Source organism: Symsagittifera roscoffensis, chromosome 2 (genome assembly GCF_963678635.1).
Source record: "Symsagittifera roscoffensis chromosome 2, txSymRosc1.1, whole genome shotgun sequence".
NCBI classification, from domain to species: domain Eukaryota; kingdom Metazoa; phylum Xenacoelomorpha; order Acoela; family Convolutidae; genus Symsagittifera; species Symsagittifera roscoffensis.
The window spans coordinates 36,382,559-36,407,212 of NC_087063.1; the positions used below are offsets into that span (position 1 = coordinate 36,382,559).

Genomic DNA, 24,654 nt, shown 5'->3' on the forward strand with positions numbered 1-24,654 from the left:
GCGAAGCATGGATGAATGAACAAACAGAATCATTGAAGCGACTGCTCGATGATCAGAACAAATACAGATCAATTAGATTAACAAATAACAATGCAAACCCTCATGGGGGTTCTCTCATTGCATTTAACAACACATTCGCCGCGGAAAAAGTAATGAAAAAATCTCCAGCGAGAAATTCACCACCGGAGTCTTCTACGATGCTTTTAATTGTAGTCCTTATAATTACTCGGCCGCCATTTTTAGCACTTAACTTGTATCTTTTCATCACCTTTTAGTTCAAATTTTATGGTTACTTCAGCTTCCCGGAAAAAACTAAGAAACCCTGACTTAATAAACGAGGAAGAACAAGTAGTTTTCGACACCATCAACTAAGCAATTTCAGACAGAGGGTAATTTCACCGGCATGGGGAAACAACTTGTTGGACGAGGCGTTTCGCAAGAAAAGCAACGTATATGCGCAAAATGAGTACTTTTTTGATGACCTATATGACTGCTCAGACCACCGATTTGTCGACCTTCTTGTCAAAAGAGAACACAAAGAAGCTAAATTGGTCACCGATAAGTGTCCTAGCTACGTAAAACCGAGTTCGAAGTTATCAAAGGGAAAAGAATTTTCGACGAAACTTAATGACAAAAAATTTTTTCATCAATTTTTTCATCTAACCTGCTAAGAATTATATAAAGGATATTCAAGATTTGTATGACTATTCCCAAGGAGTCATTGAAATCCACGATCCTACAGAAGCTGTTCATCGACAGCGCTTAACTTACCACCATGGACAACTCAAAACACAACTAAGTTTCTGTAAAAAAAGCACTTTCATACGCAGTCACTTAGCGCACAGCCGACAAGTTACCGCGAAAACACCATAGCACAACTGGAACACCAGTCATCCAGTCGAGTGGAAACGATCGTCTGAAGTATCAGCATGCTCTGCTGATTACCAAAAAACTCTGACCTAAAATACAAACAATTGAACAACCTCAATATATCTGCATCCCAGCCAAGATGAAAGACAAACGGCATCATCGCTTCTAAGAGCCTTGAGGAAAAGTAGTAGTAGTAGTAGTAGTAGTAGAGGCTTTAGGGCTCATTGGCCCAGGGGTGTCAACCCTTCAGTTTTCAGCTGGCATGAGTTTTTGGTAGGGGTTACACGATCCACAGGAACACAGTACACGCCAGGTGCATGTGTCTAGCTGATTGTAACTGTTTTCAAAGTAGTTGAAGTAACTTTCTGTCAGTTGTTTTTTCGTCGGGTTGTCGCGAAACTGTTTGTGGAGTATATTGAAAAGTTTCGGGGCTCTCGTCCAGAAATTTTCGTCTGTTTTGCTGATGCGGTTTTTGTTGAGCTCGAATTCGCTGCACTGTCTCGTGGTGCTTTCTCTCAGTGGTATTGGAATTGAATCTTCACTGACGCTGTATTTACCGTCCATGACCGATTGAAGAAACAGTATATCATGGAGTTCGATGTACATTGAGAGTGGTAAGATCTTCAGGGTACGTAGTCTCTCTTTGTATCCGATGGAGTAGTTAAGTATCCATGTAGTAGCTTTTTGTTGAACTCTTTCGATTTCCCGCATTTCGGTTTTTGATGGGTACCATACCTTCGATGCATAGGAAATGACAGGGACGATGTAACCTACATAGGCGTTCAATTTTGTTTCGAGATTTGCATAGCATGAGATGTTACGTTTGAGGTTGAAGAAGGCTCGCCATGCTTTACCGGTCCTACGTTTAATGTTTTCGTTCCACGAGATGTTTTTTGTCATTATCACTCCTAGGTCTTTCTGGGAGTTGACAGTGCCTAGTTTCACGCCTTTTGAACTCACAGGCTCTGTATTTCCTTTAATGCGTAGTGCCTTCTTTTTCCCATATTTAGTACCATTTGGTTTTTGAGACTCCACTTTTCAATTTCCGTTCCGAGGACAATTGCTTCTTCGTAGTTCTTTGCAATTACTTTAAAGTCGTCGGCGTAGCCAAAAGAAGTGCTCGGTTTGACTGATTCTGGAAGATCGTTAACGTATATCAGGAACATGAGCGGACCTAGTATTGAACCCTGTGGTACTCCACTTGTTACTGGCGTGACTGGAGATTTGCTTCTATCAATTTTAATACATTGTTTTCGTGCTGTTAGGTAGCTGGCTAGTAAATCAAGGATTTTCCCGCCAATTCCCATTTCTGCAATTTTGGATATCAGTGGTTGATGTGGGACCTTGTCAACGGCTTTACTGAAGTCTACGTATAGGACCCATAGTTCAGCGTTTTCTTTGATGTCGTTTTCCAGATAAATTTCGTTCAGAAACAACAGAAGTTGTATGATCGCTGATCTGTTTTTTCTGAAACCGAACTGTGCTGGGTGTAGTTTAGTTTCGATTGTTGGATATAATCGGTCGAAGAGTATTTTTTCAAATACCTTTGATACATTTGCCAAAAGACTGATGGGTCTGTATTGCGATATGTCTGCCTTGTTGTTTTCTTTAAAGACTGGTGTTATTTCACTGGTTTTCCATCGGCGTGGAAATGATCCTTTATTAATGCAGGCTTGAAAAATGAGCTTTAGAGATTTTGCGAGTGATGTCGCGTGTTTCAGGATAATGTTTCCAATGTTGTCCGGACCGTATGCTTTTTTGTTTTCAGTGATTGGAGGCATCTGGTTATTTCTTCCTCGGATAGTTTCAGGTGGTTTGTTTCTGATTTTATGTAAGTTTGTTTGCCGGTTAGTTCACCTTGTTTGCTGAAAACTTGGGTGAAAAATTTGTTAAACAGAGAACATTTTTGTTCATTGTTTACTGCTGTTTCAGTTGTGTCCGGTGATTGATTAAGGAACATTTCGTCTGGTAGGGGATGCTTTTTGTGTATCGATTTCAAGTATTTCTGAAGATCAGACATGCGGCGGCTCTTGAATACTTTAGCTTCGAATATGGCTTGATCCATTTTGATTTCTTCGTTCAGGCTTTTTTCAGCTTTTTTGTTTTTCATGAGTAGCGAGAGTGAGTTTGCTTTTGCGTATTTACGCTTCATTGTCGCGACTATCTTCATTTGATGTGAGGTGGATGATCTAATCCAGGGTGGAATTTCTGCCCTGTGTTTGGTGACTCGGGGTATTTTTTCGTCGATGATGTTCTCAAGCCATTTGTACCACTGTAACAGTAGGACGTCAATGTTGCTGTAGCAGTATGGTGTAAATGGCTGGCTGACGATTTGTTTGTTGAAATCATCCCAGTCGGTTTTCTGGTATGCGCGTTTAATAGCTGGGGTTGTTATTTTGCTCAAAGTTGGTAGGGACAAATAAGTTTTGTATGCGTGATGATCGGAACACTTTTTTCCGTTTGATGAGTATTGTGCTTCTAGTGCTGAGTCGATAGCCGAACTTAGCACAAGAGTCGGGTCAGAGGCAAGGAATACATCGAGGCTCTTGCCTTCGTGGCACGTGATTAGCTGATGTAGATCGTACTTTTCTGAAGTGTCCAGTATGTTGGCTTCGTATTCGTCGTTTGAGTTTAGGCTGTCCCAGTTTGCTTCTGCAAGATTTATATCTCCGGTTAGGATGAGTTGCGATGAGTTGTCACTAAGCGAGTCATGAAGCTGTTTTAAGACGTCTTTTATGTTGTCGGGAGATGCTCTATACGGGCTGTTTTTGGGGGGATTGTAGAAGCAGCAGATTACTATCTGCTTCTGACGAGATTTGATTTCGATGGCAGCACATTCTAGTTCGGTTTTGAGTTCTATTCTGCTATGAGTTAAACCTTTCACTGCAATGAGGACTCCGCCGTGCTTAGTGTTCTGACCCGTGTTGGGTCGATCTGTTCTGTGTATTGTGTAGTTTGATAGAAAGAGGGCCTCGTCTGGTACTGCAGTTGTGAGCCATGTTTCAGTTAGACAGATGATGTCGTAGTCGTTTGTAAGAACTGCATTTGCCAATGTCATGCGTCTACTAATGTCTAGCAGGCTCCTGACATTGAAATTTAGAATACTGAGCGAACTTTTAGTATGTAGTCATTGTTCTGGTTCTGGCGGAACATATTCCCAGTTGTCTAGATTCTTGTCGTCAGTTTCGTTTGTGTTTTGTTGAAGCTTGAGGTTTCTGATTCGTAGACGTTTTTTGTCGTATTCGTTTTCGATCATCTTTCGGCGTAGTTTCAAAGCATCGTTTTCAATTTTTTGGTCTTCAGGGGATAGTTCCTTGCTCATATATACCTGTTTAGAGTAAGTTTTTAATTTGTATAGCGACAGCAGTATCAGCCGTCGATGGTGTTCGCTGGTTGTTTTGATTATGAGTGTTCTGTCTTTTTTGCCATCGTAGTTTCCCAATCGCCTTACATCATCGATCGGACAGTCGATTTTTAGGAATTCCAGAATACTTTTAACTTCCTTCACGTCGTGTTCGTACCGTTCTCTTGGCGATTTGGCCTTCGATTCTGCAATGCCTCGCACCCGTAATCCGTCGTAGTTTTTTTTCTTCTGGGTTTTTGGTTCTGATGTTTTTGTTGTTCTGCTGGTGGTGAGTTCACTGTCAGGTCGTGGAGCCATCTCGGTTCTCAGGGAAGTTATCTGGTCCTTTATACCTTCGACGTTACCGATGTTACTTGTCAGGGATTGAAGCTGATTTTTGACTTCTTCAACGCTCTCCACTATTGGCTTTATGTCGTTGTTTTCTCTGGTGGATGCAAGTTTGTCCAGCATGCGGTCCCTATGGTTTAGGCGGACACACGCGTTGCAGATAAGTAGGAGGTTTTGGCTGACCTCACTTATCCCGAAGATTGCTCGTTCACTCATTTCGGTGCACTTAGGGGTCAAGTGCATTGAGTCTCCGCATGAGACACATAGAAACACGGCATCCCGTGCCGTTATGGGATTTGTGCATGTTTTGCAGCAGTTTTTCGGTTTTGATGGCGCCATTGTGGAATGTATTGGGGAAGTGGAATGTGTAGGAATAGAAAAAGGAATAGAAAAGAGACCCTTATCTCCTGCGCTTCGTAAGAAACTTAATTCCTACGATGCACTAGGGGTAAAGGCCTTGTTTGCAAAACGTGAGCTCCTACTATCCCGCGCTTTCTAAGAAACTTAATTCCCAAGAATGCACTGAGATTGTTGGAACACAGGTTGGAATTGACAAACCGGAGTTGAAATTACCCGCACTTCTTAAGAAAACTGAATTCCTATAGATGTACTGGGTTTAGTTCAACTCGGTTGGGTATATATCTACTTATGCTCTGACTTTCCCGCGCTTCCTAGGAAACTTAATTCCTATGGATGCACTGGGGCGGTTAGAATCACAAGTACTCAACAAGAATATAATTAAAGGCGAGGAGAGTCTTACTTATTTTTGGAGTCCAAGGGCGATACGCTTCTTGAGCCTGTCCTTTTGTTTCTTGCTCAGCTTCTTATTGCTTTCTTTTGTGCTCTGGTCGCTTTCGATTCTTGACTTCTTGTTGTTCTTGTAGCTCAGTCTCTTCTTCCTGCTTTTCTTGAGTCCAGTAAGGTCTGATTTGTTTCGGATTATTGTATTAACGAGCCGCTTTTCAATGACAATGTCGGGATGGACTTTTGCGATTTCGTACTTAAGCTGGATATCCTTGCGTTTTCTACTGGATATGAGATCTCTAATGGCGTCAATTACCAAGATTCCGCTGGAGTTGAGCTCTTCGTAAATATCGCGTGTACCTTCTCTGCGAGTGTAGACGATGGCCTCTATCTTGTGGGTGTTGTTTAGATGCCTAAGCTCTTCGACTAGTTGAGATGGGGTGAGGGGGTGGAATTTTTTCGTTAATGGGTTGTAGTTACTTCGGTGTTTTTTCAGTGAGTTGTTTATTGTGTCATGCCAGATGACAAGATTTGATCGAAGTCGGAGCACACCCTGTCTTTTTACTAGATTTTGCACTATCTTCAGAGGATTCTTTGAATAAGGGTTCAATGAAAGCCCGGAGATGGCTGTGGATTGTCTTGCAAATCGTAAACGTTCTCTGTGCCCCAGTGATGACTTCAGATAATTCAGGGAGCTGGCCCCCACAAAATAAACCATTTTGCATCATTCATCTGAAACTATTTAATAAGTCCCATCATGAAAATAAATCTGCTCGAGTTTTTTTTCAAAAAAGCTCTCAACCAAACTGTAGTTTAATGTTGATGACGTTACATGTGGAAAGTCTACTATCGAAAAAAGCTTGATGAACACAGAACTGACCAATTAACGATGACCACACGATCTACCATCAATTTTCTTTCTGAAAACAGCTCAAAATATGGCAAATATATTCCACGTCAAAAAAAGATGATCGAAAGCCTGGAAAAAACACCGAGCTGCTGAAAAACAGTGGCCATTTTATGAAAACTTGAAGAAAAGATGAAAACTGAAGAAAAGATGACAGGCACAAAGTCGATTACTGGAGACCCATATCCTTGATAAACTTTAAAAACTTCATAATCAAGCATCAAAATAGATTCTTCAAACACAGATAACTAGTCCAAACACACTTTAGCCTCTGAAGAAAAACTAGAGCTCTAGACAAAACACCAACAGCCAAGGTAGTTGTATTTTACCTGAATTTTTCCAAACCTTGTGGTAAAGTATCAAATTTTTAAAACTCCATGATGGCTGAAGAATTTGATGTTGGTCTCTACAAGAAAAACTAAACGACTCCCTTGGTGGCCTTTAAAAAATAAATGAAAATAGACATCATCTAAGCTAAACGTAACAAGCGGTGGGCCAAAAGGATTCCTTTTGAGCCCGCTTCTTATCAGCTTTTTCAGTAAGTATCTCCTCGATGGCCTGAATTTATCTGATCCGTATATATACGCCAACCTTTTTAAATGCTGACAGTCATCATCTATCCAAAGGAAAACTTGCCCTTTCCGCAAGATGTCCCTTGCTCTCGAGAAGTGTTCACAATTAGTTTTCAGTGGTAAGCTTCAGAGTATGCAACTGGCTGGTTGAATATTGAAATCAGATGTTGAATCTAAAGAACTGGGAGTAATAATTGACTCGCAACTATCTCAAATCAAACACGTAAACACGAGACAAGCAAAAACAAAACAAAAAACATTCTATCTTGTTTCGCGCAACATTATGTGCCGGACAGCGCCGCTGATTAAATAAGGCCATTACACGTCCACCATAATGCCAACTACGACGTATGGGTTATCCTGTATCCATCCGAGGACACAAGAGCTCACGCATTGATAAATGGCAAACGGCGTCAACGCGGTTAAAAGCCTTGAGGAAAAGTAAATCAGCTCAAAATTTTTTCTCATTAGGTGTTACAATTAGGTCACAGTTTTAGCCTAATTGTTGTGATAAACTTATTAAATAGATAAATGGCTCCGATCAAACGCACGAATCGAGCAAATTCAACTGCTGAACAAGATGTGTGTAACAAATGTTCTGAGACGATTGGTGGATGGATCTTCTGCTACTCGTGTAGGAAGTGGATGCATGACAAGTGTTGTGGACTATCACTAGAACTCGTTCAACAGATCACCAAGATTGACAACATTCAATGTCTGCGGTGAGTGTCTGAAATCCAATGAACTAATCAATCAGAAAATCTTGGACAACACCTTGGATAAGGTTATTACTCCAAAGATCGAAGTTATTTTATCTAATTTTACCGATAAACTTACTGAGAAATTTACTGAAATTGCTGGTACAGTTTCGAGCTCTGCTCAAACATACGCCGCAGTTGCTTCAACTCCTACTACTGTTCCTGCAATTTCTTCTCCTGTCGATAAAACTTGGACTCGTGAATTGAAAATTGATGGTATATCCGAAAACAGAGGTGATTTCAAATCACAAACTGAATCTGATATTCACCAAATTACTGCTATTTTGACTCACCTAGGGGAGGATTCTTTTGTTAAAGTTAAATTTTTCAAGCGCCTGGGAAAACGTATTGCTACCAGTACGCGCCCACGCACCTTACTTGTTGAATTTACTTCCAAATTTGACTGTGTCAAAGTTTTATCTAAAGCTTACAAACTGCAATCCTTTCAATCTCCCATTTACATTTCAAAATTTCTGTCTCCTACTGACCAAATCAAATTGCGTAAATTATTGAAACTGAGGACTGATGTTTCCACCAAAGACAACATTCCAAAGAGCGATCTCAAGATAAAAGACCTGAAACTTTACCATAATATTGTGGAAATTCCGTTACCCGAATGACTAGCGGATTTGAGGTTGTGTCTTATCAACGCTCAAAGCTTGATAACAAGTACTCAACGTCTCAAGCTATGCAATTTTCTGCTTTCTAACAACATTGATTTACTGTTTGTCACCAAAACTGGGCTCTATGATGAGATAGAGAATCACGAAATCTTCCCTGCTTCTGGCTATCACGTCCTCATGCGACTTGACAGAACTTCAGGAGCACATGGAGGAGTGCTTATTGCTGTCCGTGTGAGCCTGGAACTCAGTCTTTTATCATCCTTCTCTTACTCTGATTTTTGCTGTTCTATCATTATTGATTTCCAGAAAGCATTTTATAGTTTCTTATTGATTTACAATCCACCTCAAACTTCATTAGTCAGAGTTGATTCTTCTGTGCTTGTTGAGGCTATGTTTAACCACCGCGATGAGGTTGTAAAATATCTCGGTCGCAAAATTGCGAAAGACCGAGTTGTTACCGCAGTTCTCGGAGACATCAACCTTCCTGATGTCTACTGGAGCTCACACACTGCTACTTCTGATTATTCAAACAAATTTTTGACAGCACTAGATGACCTTGACTTGCTTCAAAATGTTGATTTGAGCACCATAGTTTCGGGCAACATCCTTGACTTGCTCTGCGTTTCAGATCCTCATCGATTCATAGTTTTTCGAGGTGCCACTGTTTATTTGATCATTTTCCTATTTTTGCGCATGTATTTGCTGCAAATTCAGTTTCACAGTTTACTACAAAGCGATCTGTCACTTACTCAAAAAGTACTCAAAAGTTAATTTAGAAAGTTTCAGTCGGGCTATATCCCCCTTATACTCTATCTTGCATTCAAACTGTCATAATGAGTTCATTGACAAGTTCAACGAAACTGTTTATCAAGCACTTGATTCTTCATGTCGTAAAATTACGGCTCGCAGAAAAGATTTTCCGTTTTACTTTTCATCTCATTCTATTCATATTGCTAATAAATTGAGAACTATGAACAATTCGAATTGTTTTAATCCCCAATATCCGTCTCAATTAGAGAATGATTTCTCAAACTCAGTTGAACTCGATAAAACCCTGCTGATTCAACGTTTTTCGCCGAATTCTTCCAGGCATGCTTTTATGTTTCTTAACCAATTTAAATCAACACAACCTTTCCCTACTAAAATTTTTTGGGGACGCAAACATGTCGAGAGCGATGTTTTAATTAGTGAGACTTTCAATCAATATTTCGCTTCTGTTTATCAATTATCTGAAAATAGTCCTTCCGCTGGTGGTAGTTTGGCTGATTTTGAAATCAAACTTTCCGAAGTTGATGTCTCCCCCAGTATTGTTGGCGAGCTCCTAGCTAGACGCAAAGAGACTCGTTCTACAGATAATATACCTGCTTTCATTTATAAATCCTGTCAAAGCATTCTTTCTCCGCTTGTTTCTTTCCTTTTCTTATCCATTATACAATCTTGTGTTTGGCCCGATTCCTGGAAAACTGCATTCATCACTCCTGTTTTCAAATCTGGTTCTCCTTATGATATTACCAATTATTGGCCAGTTAGCATACTTCCTCCTCTTTCACTCATTTTTGAGCGTATTTTGTTCAATTATATTTACCCTCGAGTTCGATACAAAAATTCGAATGCTCAGCATGTATTCCGCAAGAAGCGTTCCACCATAACGCAAATGCTCTCATATCTAGATGAAGTATATCACTTTCATGATGCCAAAATTCCTTGCGCTGCCATGTATTTCGATTTTAGCAAAGCTTTCAATTCTGTCAGGCACGACATTATTGTACAAAAGTTTGCTGCTTTTGGTTTTGACGACATTTTTACCACTCTTTTGATTTTTATCTTTAAAACCGTTTTCAATTTGTTAAAGTTCGACCAAGCATTTCCACCACTTTACCGGTTACTAGTGGTGTACCTCAAGGGAGCGTACTGGGTCCTCTGCTTTTCCTTTTGTTTATTAATGATCTTCCTGATATATTTAATCATTCAAACTGTTTTCTTTTCGCTGATGACTCAAATCTCGTTTGTAAGACAAATTACAGTGATTTACAGTCTGATGTAGACAGTTTCACTCATTGGTGTACTCAGAATGGTCTTAAGATCAATAAAAACAAGTGCAATTTCATTATTTTCAATGGCAAATTTCCTGATTGTATTTTTGTTAACAACCAACCTGTTCATTCTATTAATTTACTCAAAGACCTTGGTCTGCTTGTTAGCTCTAATCTTACTTGGTCAGACCATATTAGTAAAAAATTTCTATCGAGCAATAAAAGCTTTCATTTCATCAAACGTTCTATTCCATATCTTATTCCACTTTCTGTTAAACTCATGTTCATCAATACTTGTGTTAAAAGTATTTTATTGTGTGCTAGTTCTGTGTGGTCTCCTTCTTTAACTATGTTAAGGAAGCTTGAGAACTTCAACAGGAAATGTCCTACCTGGGTTACAGGTCATTTAACTTATATGAAGCAATTTTCTTTAACGAATTCGCTTCCCATCTCCTTCACGCTTATATTTAACGACCTTATCCTTTTCCACAAAATGTTAAATGGCGACTCAGATCTCCCTTTTGCTGCGTATTATTATTTTAAGGTGACGACATCAAGATCCAGCGCGTTGATGACAGTGAAAACCGCAAGAAGATGGTCAACCGAGACGTTCTTCACCCACCGAACAGCACGTGCCGGGAACTACATGCTGAAAACAACGGAGATCGACTTTTTCACCTCTTTACGCCGTTTTCGCAGTACCCTCAAAGACCTCTTACTAGAGCGCTCTAAACTCTTCAATCGTGAGAACTCATGCACTTGGTTTTTGAAGTGCCGTTGCTCTTTCTGTAGATCTTAGTTTTTAACATATTTTTTCATCTATTCATATAAATTTTGCCTTATTTTTAATAAGGTAATTAATTCTTTTTTTGTTTGTTTGTTGTTCTCAATCTGACTGTAAATTAACGTTGATGACGTTATATTTGCAAAGTCTACTATCGAAGAAAGCTTGATGACTACAAAACTGACCAATTAACGATGACCACATGGTCTACCATCATTTTTTTTCAGTAAACAGATCAAAATACGGCAAATGAAGTGCACGTCGAACCAATGACCAAAAGCCTGGCAAAAACACCGCGCAGCTGAAAAACAGCTGCCATATTTAAAAAAAATTAGAAAAAATGACAGGCACAATCTTGAACACTGGCGACCCAGATCCTTGATAAACTTCATAGGCAACCATCAAAATAGATTCATCAAATCAAAATAGATTCATCAAACTAAAGTTATTAGTCCAGACAAGCTCTATCCTCTGAGTAAAACCACTAGAGCACTAGAAAAACGCTCAACTGGCAAAGTAGTTGCATTTTAACTGAATTTATCCAAACCTTGTGGTAATTCATCGAATTTTTAAAATTCCATGACGGCTGAAATATTTCGTGATCTTGGTTTCTACTAGAAAAACCAATTGACCACCACCTTGGTGGCCTTAAAAAATTAATGAAATTAGACGTCCTTTAAGCAAAACGTAACAAGCGGTGGGCCAAAGGAATTCCTCTTGGGCCCGCTGCTTATCAGCTTTTTCATTAACAATATCATCGATGGCTTGAGTTTATCTGATCCGTATATATACGCCAACAATTTTAAAATTGTGACAATCATCATCTATCCAAACGAAAATTGGTCCTTTCTGCAAGATGTCCCTTGCTCTCGAGAAGTGTTCACAATTAGTTTTCAGTGGTAAGCTTCAGAGTATGCAACTGGCTGGTTCAATATTGAAATCAAATGTTGACTCTAAAGAGCTGGGAGTAATAATTGATTCAAAACTATCTCAAATCAAACACGTAAACACGAGACAAGCAAAAACAAAACAAAAAACATTCTATTTATTTGTCTCGCGCAACAATATGTGCCGGACAGCGTCGCTGTTTAAATAAGGCCATTACAAGTCCACCATAATGCCAATTACGAAGTATGGGTTATCCTGTATCCATCCGAAGACACATGAGCTCACGCATTGATAAAGGGCAAACGGCATCAACGCGGTTAAAAACCTTGAGGAAAAGTAAATCAGCTCAAAATTTTTTCTCATTAAGGGTTCTGAATCAAGCTGTACATTAACGTTGATGACATATCATAAACGGGCGTACGATACGTTGGAAGAGAAAATTAACAACGTTAATCGTGTCCATGAACGAACGAAAAAAAAAGATTTTTCAAGATTACAAAATTATTTTTCAAATTTCGAATTCAGCGTGCATGACACGTAACATTTTTGGTTTCGCAAAAAAAATAAAAATACATGAAAAAACAGAACAACACTTTTTGTTGTGAAAACAAAACAGCAGACATTGAGAAACGAAGATAGGAAAGTAAACAACGACCAACCGATTTTCGAAAGAAAATTTCCGAGTCGTAACGATTGTACAGTTAAAATCAATTATGGACGTGTTCTACCGATTGGGAAGGCTATGAGCGAAAACAGCAACCCTTCCTCGTGGTGAAGGAGCCTAGTCAACGAAGACCATAAAATCGGAAAAATATCTCGCTATATTGCGAAATTTTTAACTTCCCGGATTATCCTGATTTACTTTAATAATATCCAAAATCATTTCCAGATCATCAGAAGCTGAGAGCTGAGGGAAAAGGTCGATCCATCTCCGGTGGATAAATTGATTTTCTCTAGTGTAACAAAACAAAAAACAATGAATTTTTATAAAATGTAGGAGTTGAGGGAAAGGGTCGATCCATCTAATACTTATAATCGTTAAGTACTCAGGCTATGAGAAGCTAAGCCTGAATACAATTTTTAGAGATGACTATGGTAGAGATGGTTAGAGCGTACAGCTCTATTCAGATGGTAGTAAATCTTTTTAGGATTATGATTTACTTTCTGTCGGTATGTACTTCCGGGCTAATATTACATAAAAAAAACATCATGTTTATGAATATTCCGTTTCGAATCTTGAGCTCTAATTCTGATGAAAATTTAATTACGATTGGTTACTAATACTGGGCAATTAAACCTGAAGGTATATAGTTGATGTGCCATTCGACCAGAATGCTGAGTAATTTTATTCGCAATAAACGGTCGTACGATACGTTGGAAAAGAAAATTAACAACGTTAATCATGTTCATGAACGAAAAAAAAAAGATTTTTCAAGAATACGAAATTCTTTTTCAAATTTCGAATTCAGCGTAAATGACACGTAACATTTTTGGTTTTGCAAAAAAAAATGAAAATGCAAGAAAAAACAGAACAATTTTTGTTGTGAAAACAAAACAGCAGACATTGAGAAACGAAGATACGAAAGTAAATAACGAACAACCGATTTTCGAAAGAAATTTTCCGAGTCGTAACGATTGTACAATTAATCGTTTATAGACGTGTTATAACAATCATGAAGGCTATGAGCGAATATAGCAACCCTTCCTCGTGGTGAAGAAGGAGTTTAGTCAACGAAGACCATGAAATCGGAAAGATCTCTCGCTATATTGCGAAAATTTTAATTTCCCGGAATACCCTGAATTTCCTTTGATAATATCCAAAATCATTTCCAGATCATCAGAAGTTGAGAGTTGAGGGAAAAGGTCGATCAATCTCCGTTGGATAGGATAATTTCTCTAGTGTACAAAAACAAAAACAATAGTAACCTGAAGGTCTTGGAATAATGAGACCCAGTCATGAGCTCAAAATTTTACATGTAAGTTGAGTTAAAGTGCGCGTACCAGATGATAGCCTATCAGCAAAAACGACTTCGATGACGCGATCTTAGGAGAACCACAACAGATTGGCTATAGTAGAGATGGTTAGAGCATAAGTTGAATGTTGATGACGTTAAAATTGGAAAGTCTACTATCAAAAAAAAGCTTGATGAACACAAAACTGACCTATTAACGATGACCACACAGTCTACCATCATTTTTCTTTCTGAAAACAGCTCAAAATATGGCAAATATATTCCACGTCAAAAAAAGATGATCGAAAGCCTGGAAAAACACCGAGCTGCTGAAAAATAGCGGCCATTTTATGAAAACTTGAAGAAAAGATGAAAACTGAAGAAAAAATGACAGGCACAAAGTCGATTACTGGAGACCCATATCCTTGATAAATTTTAAAAACTTCATAATCAAGCATCAAAATAGATTCCTCAAACACAGATAATTAGTCCAAACACACTTTAGCCTCTGAGTAAAAACTAGAGCTCTAGGCAAAACCCCAACAACCAAGGTAGTTGTATTATACCTGAATTTTTCCAAAGCTTGAGGTAAAGTATCAAATTTTTAAAACTACATGATGGCTGAAGAATTTGGTGATTTTGGTGTCTACTAGAAAAACTTAACGACTCCCTTGGTGGCCTTAAAAAATAAATGAAAATAGACATCATCTAAGCTAAACGTAACAAGCGGTGGGCCAAAGGGATTCCTTTTGAGCCCGCGTGTTATCAGCTTTTTCATTAACTATCTCCTCGATGGCCTGAATTTATCTGATCTGTTTATATAAGCCAACCTTTTTAAAATGCTGACAATCAACATCTATCCAAACGAAAACTGGCCCTTTCTGCAAGATTTCCCTTGCTCTCAAGAAGTGTTCACGACTAGTTTTCAGGAATAAACTTCAAAGCATGCAATTAGCTGGTTCAATTTTGAAATCAGATATTGGAGCTGAATATCTGGGAGTAATAATTGATTCGAAATAATTTCAAATCAAACACACAAGCGCGAGTCAAGCAAAAACCAATAAAACAACTCACCTTATCAAGCGCGACATTGTGTGCCGGACAGCATCGCTGAATAAAATAGACCACTAAAAGGGGTAGGAAACTTCGGGTTTAGTTTAGTTTTTTTGTTTTTCACGCAAATTCAGAAACACAAATAACTCTCGAAATGAGTCGATTGATATATTATGCTAAAGTCCTTTCAATTGTGATTCGGAACACACAACATTTTTTAAAAAACCTTCATTGTGTCGAGAAAATCGGTTTAAAACTTTTGATTTTTGGTCCAATTTCGAACTAAATTGGTGTGAGCGTTAAGCTTACACTATATTATTTAAGCTTAGTTTAAGCAGGAAAAGTTTGTTTAACTGAAACAAAAATAGTTTTTTGGAGTTTCTTAGCGCCGTATGCTATACAAAGATTTAAAACTCCAAAAAATTCTGCAAAAAAAAATTTTCATTCAATTGTTTTTTACAGTTTCGTTTAGTTTTCTGGACATTTTTTTTCTTCAAAAATTGCATTTTTGATGGCTTTTTCTACTGTCTGTCAAATGTGCCTAATTTTTTTTCGTTAAAATTTTTTTGGCAGAACAAAAACGATACTTATTTGAAAAAAATATACATTTTTTTCTTTTCTAACCAAAGACATCAAAAGCCTGATATGATCTAGACGGGGTACCGGCCCTCTAGTTGACTTGAATTAGCTTTCAACCCTCCTTATAGTCATAGTTTATGGGGTCTGAAAGTGAAATGAGTTGTCAGAGAGCTGCACCTCCCACAATTGTTGTAAATAATACTACAGTAAAATGAAAGAATAAAGCAAAAAAAGTACGTAATTTCTTTTTGGAAAGAATGTTTTTTCGGAAAATTGCTTTCAAGACTCGTTTACAGCTTTTTTTATCATTTTTTAAAAAACATATCAGTTTGATTTTGTGTGAAGGAAAGGAGAAACTCAAAATGTAACTATTTTGATCGAAAACATGCGAGCACAACAATGTATCAGTTGCATTTGAAAGAAAGACTATCGTAAGCTGTTTCTGCACCAAAAAATTCCGAAATTTGATTCATTTTTCTTCCAACTGTTTGAAAAAAGGGGAAGAACTTTGACTTCCGGTACATTTTAGATTTTTTGTTTTTCACGCAAAATCACTAACACAAATAATTATCGGAATGGGTCGAGTGATATATCATGATTAAACCCTTTCAATCGTAAATCGAAAAACATTTAAATTTTAAAAGCATTCCACAGAGTCAACAAAAACTGGTTTGAAACGTTTGATTTAAAATGGTGTTAGCGTTAAGCTTACCATAGCCTTTTAGGCATAATTTAGGCCATGAAAAATTCGTATATCTGAACAAAAAATTTTTTTTGGAGTTTATTAGCGCAATTTGGTGAACAAAGATTGAAAATTTAAAAAATAATTGCAAAAAAATAGTTTTTAAACTATTTATTTCTTTTTTTTCCACATTTGGTTAGTTTTCCTAGTCAATTTTTTTTCAAAAACTGGATTTTGAATGGTCTTTTTCACTATGAATGCCAAATATCCCTAAGTAATTTTTTAGATTAAATTTGAGCCAAGAAAAGTTCGTTTGTTTGAACAAAAAGTAGTTTTATAGCGCCGTATGCTACACAAAGATTTAAAACTCCAAAAAATTCTGCAAAAAAAACTTTCATTCAATTGTTTTTTACAGTTTCGTTTAGTTTTCTGGACATTTTTTTTTCTTCAAAAATTGCATTTTTGATGACTTTTTCTACTGTCTGTCAAATGTGCCTAATTTTTTTTCGTTAAGATTTTTTTGGCAGAACAAAACGATACTTATTTGAAAAAAAAAATACATTTTTTTCTTTTCTAACCAAAGACATCAAAAGCCTGATATGATCTAGACGGGGTAACGGCCCTCTAGTTGACTTGAATTAGCTTTCAACCCTCCTTATAGTCATAGTTTATGGGGTCTGAAAGTGAAATGAGTTGTCAGAGAGCTGCACCTCCCACAATTGTTGTAAATAATAATACAGTAAAATGAAAGAATAAAGCAAAAAAAAGTACGTAATTTCTTTTTGGAAAGAATGTTTTTTCGGAAAATTGCTTTCAAGACTCGCTTACAGCTTTTTTTAATCATTTTTCAAAAAACATATCAGTTTGATTTTGTGTGAAAGAAAGGAGAAACTCAAAATGTAACTATTTTGATCGAAAACATGCGAGCACAACAATGTATCAGTTGCATATGAAAGAAAGACTATCGTAAGCGGTTTCTGCACCAAAAAATTCCCATATTTGATTCATTTTTCTTCCAACTGTTTGAAAAATGGGGAAAAACTTTGACTTCCGGTACATTTTAGATTTTTTGTTTTTCACGCAAAATCACTAACACAAATAATTATCGGAATGGGTCGAGTGATATATCATGATTAAACCCTTTCAATCGTAAATCGAAAAACATTTAAATTTGAAAAGCATTCCACAGAGTCAACAAAAACTGGTTTGAAACGTTTGATTTAAAATGGTGTTAGCGTTAAGCTTACCATAGCCTTTTAGGCATAATTTAAGCCATGAAAAATTTGTATATCTGAACAAAAAAAAATTTTTGGAGTTTATTAGCGCAATTTGGTGAACAAAGATTGAATTGAAAATTTAAAAAATAATTGCAAAAAAATAGTTTTTAAACTATTTATTTCTTTTTTTTCCACATTTGGTTAGTTTTCCTAGTCAATTTTTTTTCAAAAACTGGATTTTGAATGGTCTTTTTCACTATGAATGCCAAATATCCCTAAGTATTTTTTTATATTAAATTTGAGCCAAGAAAATTTCGTTTATTTGAACAAAAAGTAGTTTTATAGCGCCGTATGCTACACAAAGATTTAAAACTCCACAAAGTTCTGCAAAAAAAATTTTCATTCAATTGTTTTTTACAGTTTCGTTTAGTTTTCTGGACATTTTTTTTTCTTCAAAAATTGCATTTTTGATGACTTTTTCTACTGTCTGTCAAATGTGCCTAATTTTTTTTCGTTAAGATTTTTTTGGCAGAACAAAACGATACTTATTTGAAAAAATACACATTTTTTTCTTTTCTAACCAAAGACATCAAAAGCCTGATATGATCTAAACGGGTTAACGGCCCTCTGGTTGACTTGAATTAGCTTTCAACCCTCCTCATAGTCATAGTTTATGGGGTCTGAAAGTGAAATGAGTTGTCAGAGAGCTGCACCTCCCACAATTGTTGTAAATAATAAAACAGTAAAATGAAAGAATAAAGCAAAAAAAAAGTGTGTAATTTCTTTTTGGAAAGAATGTTTTTTCGGAAAATTGCTTTCAAGACTCGTTTACAGCTTTTTTTATCATTTTTTAAAAAACATATCAGTTTGATTTTGTGTGAAGGAAAGGAGAAACTCAAAATGTAACTATTTTGATCGAAAACATGCGAGCACAACAATGTATCAGTTGCATTTGAAAGAAAGACTATCGTAAGCTGTTTCTGCACCAAAAAATTCCGAAATTTGATTCATTTTTCTTCCAACTGTTTGAAAAAAGGGGAAGAACTTTGACTTCCGGTACATTTTAGATTTTTTGTTTTTCACGCAAAATCACTAACACAAATAATTATCGGAATGGGTCGAGTGATATATCATGATTAAACCCTTTCAATCGTAAATCGAAAAACATTTAAATTTTAAAAGCATTCCACAGAGTCAACAAAAACTGGTTTGAAACGTTTGATTTAAAATGGTGTTAGCGTTAAGCTTACCATAGCCTTTTAGGCATAATTTAGGCCATGAAAAATTCGTATATCTGAACAAAAATTTTTTTTTGGAGTTTATTAGCGCAATTTGGTGAACAAAGATTGAAAATTTAAAAAATAATTGCAAAAAAATAGTTTTTAAACTATTTATTTCTTTTTTTTCCACATTTGGTTAGTTTTCCTAGTCAATTTTTTTTCAAAAACTGGATTTTGAATGGTCTTTTTCACTATGAATGCCAAATATCCCTAAGTAATTTTTTAGATTAAATTTGAGCCAAGAAAAGTTCGTTTGTTTGAACAAAAAGTAGTTTTATAGCGCCGTATGCTACACAAAGATTTAAAACTCCAAAAAATTCTGCAAAAAAAACTTTCATTCAATTGTTTTTTACAGTTTCGTTTCTAACCAAAGACATCAAAAGCCTGATATGATCTAGACGGGGTAACGGCCCTCTAGTTGACTTGAATTAGCTTTCAACCCTCCTTATAGTCATAGTTTATGGGGTCTGAAAGTGAAATGAGTTGTCAGAGAGCTGCACCTCCCACAATTGTTGTAAATAATAATACAGTAAAATGAAAGAATAAAGCAAAAAAAAAGTACGTAATTTCTTTTTGGAAAGAATATTTTTTCGGAAAATTGCTTTCAAGACTCGCTTACAGCTTTTTTTAATCATTTTTCAAAAAACATATCAGTTTGATTTTGTGTGAAAGAAAGGAGAAACTCAAAATGTAACTATTTTGATCGAAAACATGCGAGCACAACAATGTATCAGTTGCATATGAAAGAAAGACTATCGTAAGCGGTTTCTGCACCAAAAAATTCCCAAATTTGATTCATTTTTCTTCCAACTGTTTGAAAAATGGGGAAAAACTTTGACTTCCGGTACATTTTAGATTTTTTGTTTTTCACGCAAAATCACTAACACAAATAATTATCGGAATGGGTCGAGTGATATATCATGATTAAACCCTTTCAATCGTAAATCGAAAAACATTTAAATTTGAAAAGCATTCCACAGAGTCAACAAAAACTGGTTTGAAACGTTTGATTTAAAATGGTGTTAGCGTTAAGCTTACCATAGCCTTTTAGGCATAATTTAAGCCATGAAAAATTTGTATATCTGAACAAAAAAAAATTTTTTGGAGTTTATTAGCGCAATTTGGTGAACAAAGATTGAATTGAAAATTTAAAAAATAATTGCAAAAAAATAGTTTTTAAACTATTTATTTCTTTTTTTTCCACATTTGGTTAGTTTTCCTAGTCGATTTTTTTTCAAAAAACTGGATTTTGAATGGTCTTTTTCACTATGAATGCCAAATATCCCTAAGTATTTTTTTATATTAAATTTGAGCCAAGAAAATTTCGTTTATTTGAACAAAAAGTAGTTTTATAGCGCCGTATGCTACACAAAGATTTAAAACTCCACAAAATTCTGCAAAAAAAATTGTCATTCAATTGTTTTTTACAGTTTCGTTTAGTTTTCTGGACACTTTTTTTTCTTCAAAAATTGCATGTTTAATGGCTTTTTCTACTGTCTGTCAATTATGACTAATTTTTTTTGTTAAAATTTTTTGGCAGAACAAAACGATATTTTTTTGAAAAAATTGTATATTTTTTACTTTTTACCCAAGGACATCAATGGCTTGATGTGATCTAAACGGGGTAGTGGCCCTCTAATTGACTCAAATTAGATTTCAACACTAGTTAGGGTAATAGTTGATGGGGTCTGAAAATGAAATGAGTTGTCAGAAAGTTGTATCTCCTTACTGTTCGGAATAAAAAAAACAGTAAAAAGAATGAATAACACAGGAAAAAGTAGGTAACTTCTTTTTGGACAAAAAGTTTTTTTTTGAAACTTGCTCTCAAGACTCGTTTACAGCTTTTTTATTTTATATTTTGAAAAACATATATCAGTTTGATTTTGTGTGAAAGAAAAAAGAAACTCAAAAACGTAATTGTTTTGATCAGAGTAAGACAACTAATCCGTTGCACTTGAAAAAAGATTATCTTTAAATATTTTTGGCCCCAGATAAAGAAACGTATTTGAGTCATTATTTTCCTGATCATCTGAAAAAAGGAAGGACCTTTGTATTCGAGTCGGGTGTGTTTTAGCTTTTTTCTTTTCCACAAAAAATTCGTATTTTTTTTTTTGCAAAATCAGGTACCGCAATTAACTTGCGAAATGAGTAGAGTGATATATCGTGTTCAAACTCATTCAACCGTGATCCGAAACACACAAAAAATTCAAAAACTTATCATTGTGTCGAGAAAAATTTTTCCAAAATCTTTGATTTTTGGTCTATTTTCGAACAAAAATGGTGTGACCGTTCAGCTTACCCTACCTCATCCAAGCTTAATATAAGCCGTGAAAAGTTCGTTCAACTAAAAAATTTTAGTTTTAAATTTTTTTAGCGCCATTTGGTAAACAGTATCAAAATTTCAAAATTCCAAAATATCTGCCAAAAATAGTTTTTAATGTTTTCATTCACATTTCTCACTGTTTTGTTTAGTTTTTCTTGACCTTTTTGTCAAAATCTGTATTGCAAATGGCTATTTTACTTTGTCTGTCAATTATGACTAAATTTTTTTTCCATCAGATTTTTTCATCCCGCCATGCAGAAAAAAAACGAAAAAAATTTTAAAAAAAAGAAACTTTTTTGTATCTCTCTAACCAATGACATCAATGACCTGATATAATCTAACCGGGGTTTTGGCCCTCTGGTTGACTTGAACTAGTTTTCAACACTTGTTAGTGTCATATTTTATGGGGTCTGAAGGCGATATGACGAGTCAGAAAGCTTCAACTCTCATAACAGTTGTAAATAAAAAAACAGTAAAAAGAATTAAAAACACAGAAAAAAGTGTAACTTGTTTTTGTACAAAAGTTTTTTTCCGAGCTTGCTTTCAAGAGTCTTTTGCAGCTGTTCAAATAATAAAAATTTGTTCGTTTTCTTTTCTACGCAAAATCAGGTACCACAAAAATTTGTTAGAATGAATCGATAGATATATCATACTAAAGCACTTTCAATCGTGATTCCAACGACTTTATAAAATATAAATTTTTTTCACGGTTTTCAGAAAAACCGCTGTGAAGTTTTTTTAAATGGTCTAATTTCGATCTGGTATATTGTGAGCGTTAGCCTTACCATAGCTAATGTAAGCTTACTTTAAGCCGTAAAAATTTCGTTTTTTTTTCAAATAAAATCAATTTTTGGAGTTTTTAGAGCCATTTTGTAAACAAAGATCAAAATTTCCAAAATTAACTGCAAAAAAAGTTTTTGACCATTTCATTCCAGTTTTTTTTGACAATTTTGTTTAGTTTTTGTAGTCAATTGTGTTTTAGAAAACTGTATTTTAAATGGCTCCCTACAATGACTGTCAAATATGCTTAGGTTTTCTTTTCTTTCAGATCTTTCTAACTCACCATGCAAAAAAACGACACCGAATTGAGAAAAAAAACATTTTTTCTTAAACTGCGGCCGGAACAATCTGTGCTACTTGTTCAAATTAGACTTGGTAGCAATCTCAAGTCCTAAAGTCAATTTCTGGAATAAGGTCAACCTTTCCGAGCAGTTTTTCTTTGAAGCAATTTTCTTATAAGGCCATTGAGTTGCGTTTTGCACATCTCTAGTTGACAAACCCAAAGCTAGCAAAAATTGTGTTTAGAATTTAAAGTAGCAAAAACATTGAGAAATGAGAAAATCAATTAAGGCTGCACAAAATGCAAGTTAATGTTCTTGGATCTTTAAACAAATTTGCTTTGGAAGACTGAGTTAATTCTAAAATTTTTTTTTACTCGAGATTGCAATCAAATCTAACTTCAAGGTCGAGAATTTGAAAAACAAGTAAGATTGATAAATCTGACTACAGCCAGCCAATAAAAATGAGTTGTCTTATTTTCGTCACTGATGGGTTTTAGAGCAAAAGCTAGGTATTTTTTTTTGAGTCTGCCCGTTTGGTTACTAATACTGGGCAATTAAACCTGAAGGTATATAGTTGATGTGCCATTCGACCAGAATGCTGAGGAATTTTATTCGCAATAAACGGTCGTACGATACGTTGGAAAAGAAAATTAACAACGTTAATCGTGTTCATGAACGAAAAAAAAAGATTTTTCAAGATTACGAAATTATTTTTCAAATTTCGAATTCAGCGTGCATGACACGTAACATTTTTGGTTTTGCAAAAAAAAATGAAAATGCAAGAAAAAACAGAACAATTTTTGTTGTGAAAACAAAGCAGCAGACATTGAGAAACGAAGATACGAAAGTAAATAACGAACAACCGATTTTCGAAAGAAATTTTCCGAGTCGTAACGATTGTACAATTAATCGTTTATAGACGTGTTATAACAATCATGAAGGCTATGAGCGAATATAACAACCCTTCCTCGTGGTGAAGAAGGAGTTTAGTCAACGAAGACCATGAAATTGGAAAGATCTCTCGCTATATTGCGAAAATTTTAATTTCCCGGAATACCCTGAATTTCCTTTAATAATATCCAAAATCGTTTCCAGATCATCAGAAGTTGAGAGTTGAGGGAAAAGGTCGATCCATCTCCGATGGATAGGATGATTTCTCTAGTGTACAAAAACAAAAACAATAGTAACCTGAAGGTCTTGGAATAATGAGACCCAGTCATGAGCTCAAAATTTTACATGTAAGTTGAGTTAAAGTTCGCGTACCGGATGATAGCCTATCAGCAAAAACGACTTCGATGACGCGATCTTAGGAGAACCACAACAGATTGGCTATGGTAGAGATGGTTAGAGCATAAGTTTAATGTTGATGACGTTACAATTGAAAAGTCTACTATCAAAAAAAGCTTGATGAACACAGAACTGACCTATTAACGATGACCACACGGTCTACCATCATTTTTCTTTCTGAAAACAGCTCAAAATATGGCAAATATATTCCACGTCAAAAAAAGATGATCGAAAGCCTGGAAAAAACACCGAGCTGCTGAAAAATAGCGGCCATTTTATGAAAACTTGAAGAAAAGATGAAAACTGAAGAAAAGATGACAGGCACAAAGTCGATTACTGGAGACCCATATCCTTAATAAACTTTAAAAACTTCATAATCAAGCATCAAAATAGATTCTTCAAACACAGATAATTAGTCCAAACACACTTTAGCCTCTGAGTAAAAACTAGAGCTCTAGGCAAAACCCCAACAACCAAGGTAGTTGTATTATACCTGAATTTTTCCAAACCTTGAGGTAAAGTATCAAATTTTTAAAACTACATGATGGCTGAAGACTTTGGTGATGTTGGTGTCTACTAGAAAAACTTAACGACTCCCTTGGTGGCCTTAAAAAATAAATGAAAATTGACATCATCTAAGCTAAACGTAACAAGCGGTGGGCCAAAGGGATTCCTTTTGAGCCCGCGTGTTATCAGCTTTTTCATTAACTATCTCCTCGATGGCCTGAATTCATCTGATCTGTTTATATAAGCCAACCTTTTTGAAATGCTGACAATCAACATCTATCCAAACGAAAACTGGCCCTTTCTGCAAGATGTCCCTTGCTCTCAAGAAGTGTTCACGACTAGTTTTCAGGAATAAACTTGAAAGCATGCAATTAGCTGGTTCAATATTGAAATCAGATATTGGAGCTGAATATCTGGGAGTAATAATTGATTCGAAATAATTTCAAATCAAACACACAAGCGCGAGTCAAGCAAAAACCAATAAAACAACTCACCTTATCAAGCGCGACATTGTGTGCCGGACAGCATTGCTGAATAAAATAGACCACTAAAAGGGGTCGGAAACTTCGGGTTTAGTTTAGTTTTTTGTTTTTCACGCAAATGCAGAAACACAAAAAATTCTCGAAATGAGTCGATTGATATATTATGCTAAAGTCCTTTCAATTGTGATTCGGAACACACAACATTTTTTAAAAAAACCTTCATTGTGTCGAGAAAATCTGTTTAAAATTTTTGATTTTTGGTCCAATTTCGAACTAAATTGGTGTGAGCGTTAAGCTTACACTATATTATTTAAGCTTAATTTAAGCAGGAAAAGTTTGTTTAACTGAAACAAAAATAGTT

The 24,654-nt window shown here is 35.8% G+C and overlaps 2 protein-coding genes across 3 annotated transcripts in view; one reads left to right on the forward strand and one right to left on the reverse strand.

Moving 5' to 3' along the window:
* The window catches only part of LOC134839803 (AP-1 complex subunit mu-1-like), a 379,140-nt gene that overhangs the window by 95,449 nt on the left and 259,037 nt on the right, over positions 1-24,654 (reverse strand). The window contains exon 1 of one of the 2 annotated variants that reach the window (XM_063855424.1): positions 6,044-6,056. The exons of the other annotated variant lie outside the window; for it this stretch is intronic. The gene's annotated coding sequence lies outside the window, so the exon portion shown is untranslated. Of the gene's footprint in view, positions 1-6,043; positions 6,057-24,654 lie in introns of those variants that run through there. 2 annotated transcript variants of the gene reach the window in all.
* LOC134839022 (histidinol-phosphate aminotransferase-like) overlaps positions 7,286-24,654 on the forward strand; it is an 86,636-nt gene continuing 69,267 nt past the window's right edge. The window contains exon 1 of the mRNA XM_063854414.1: positions 7,286-7,309. The gene's annotated coding sequence lies outside the window, so the exon portion shown is untranslated. The remainder of the gene's footprint in view (positions 7,310-24,654) is intronic.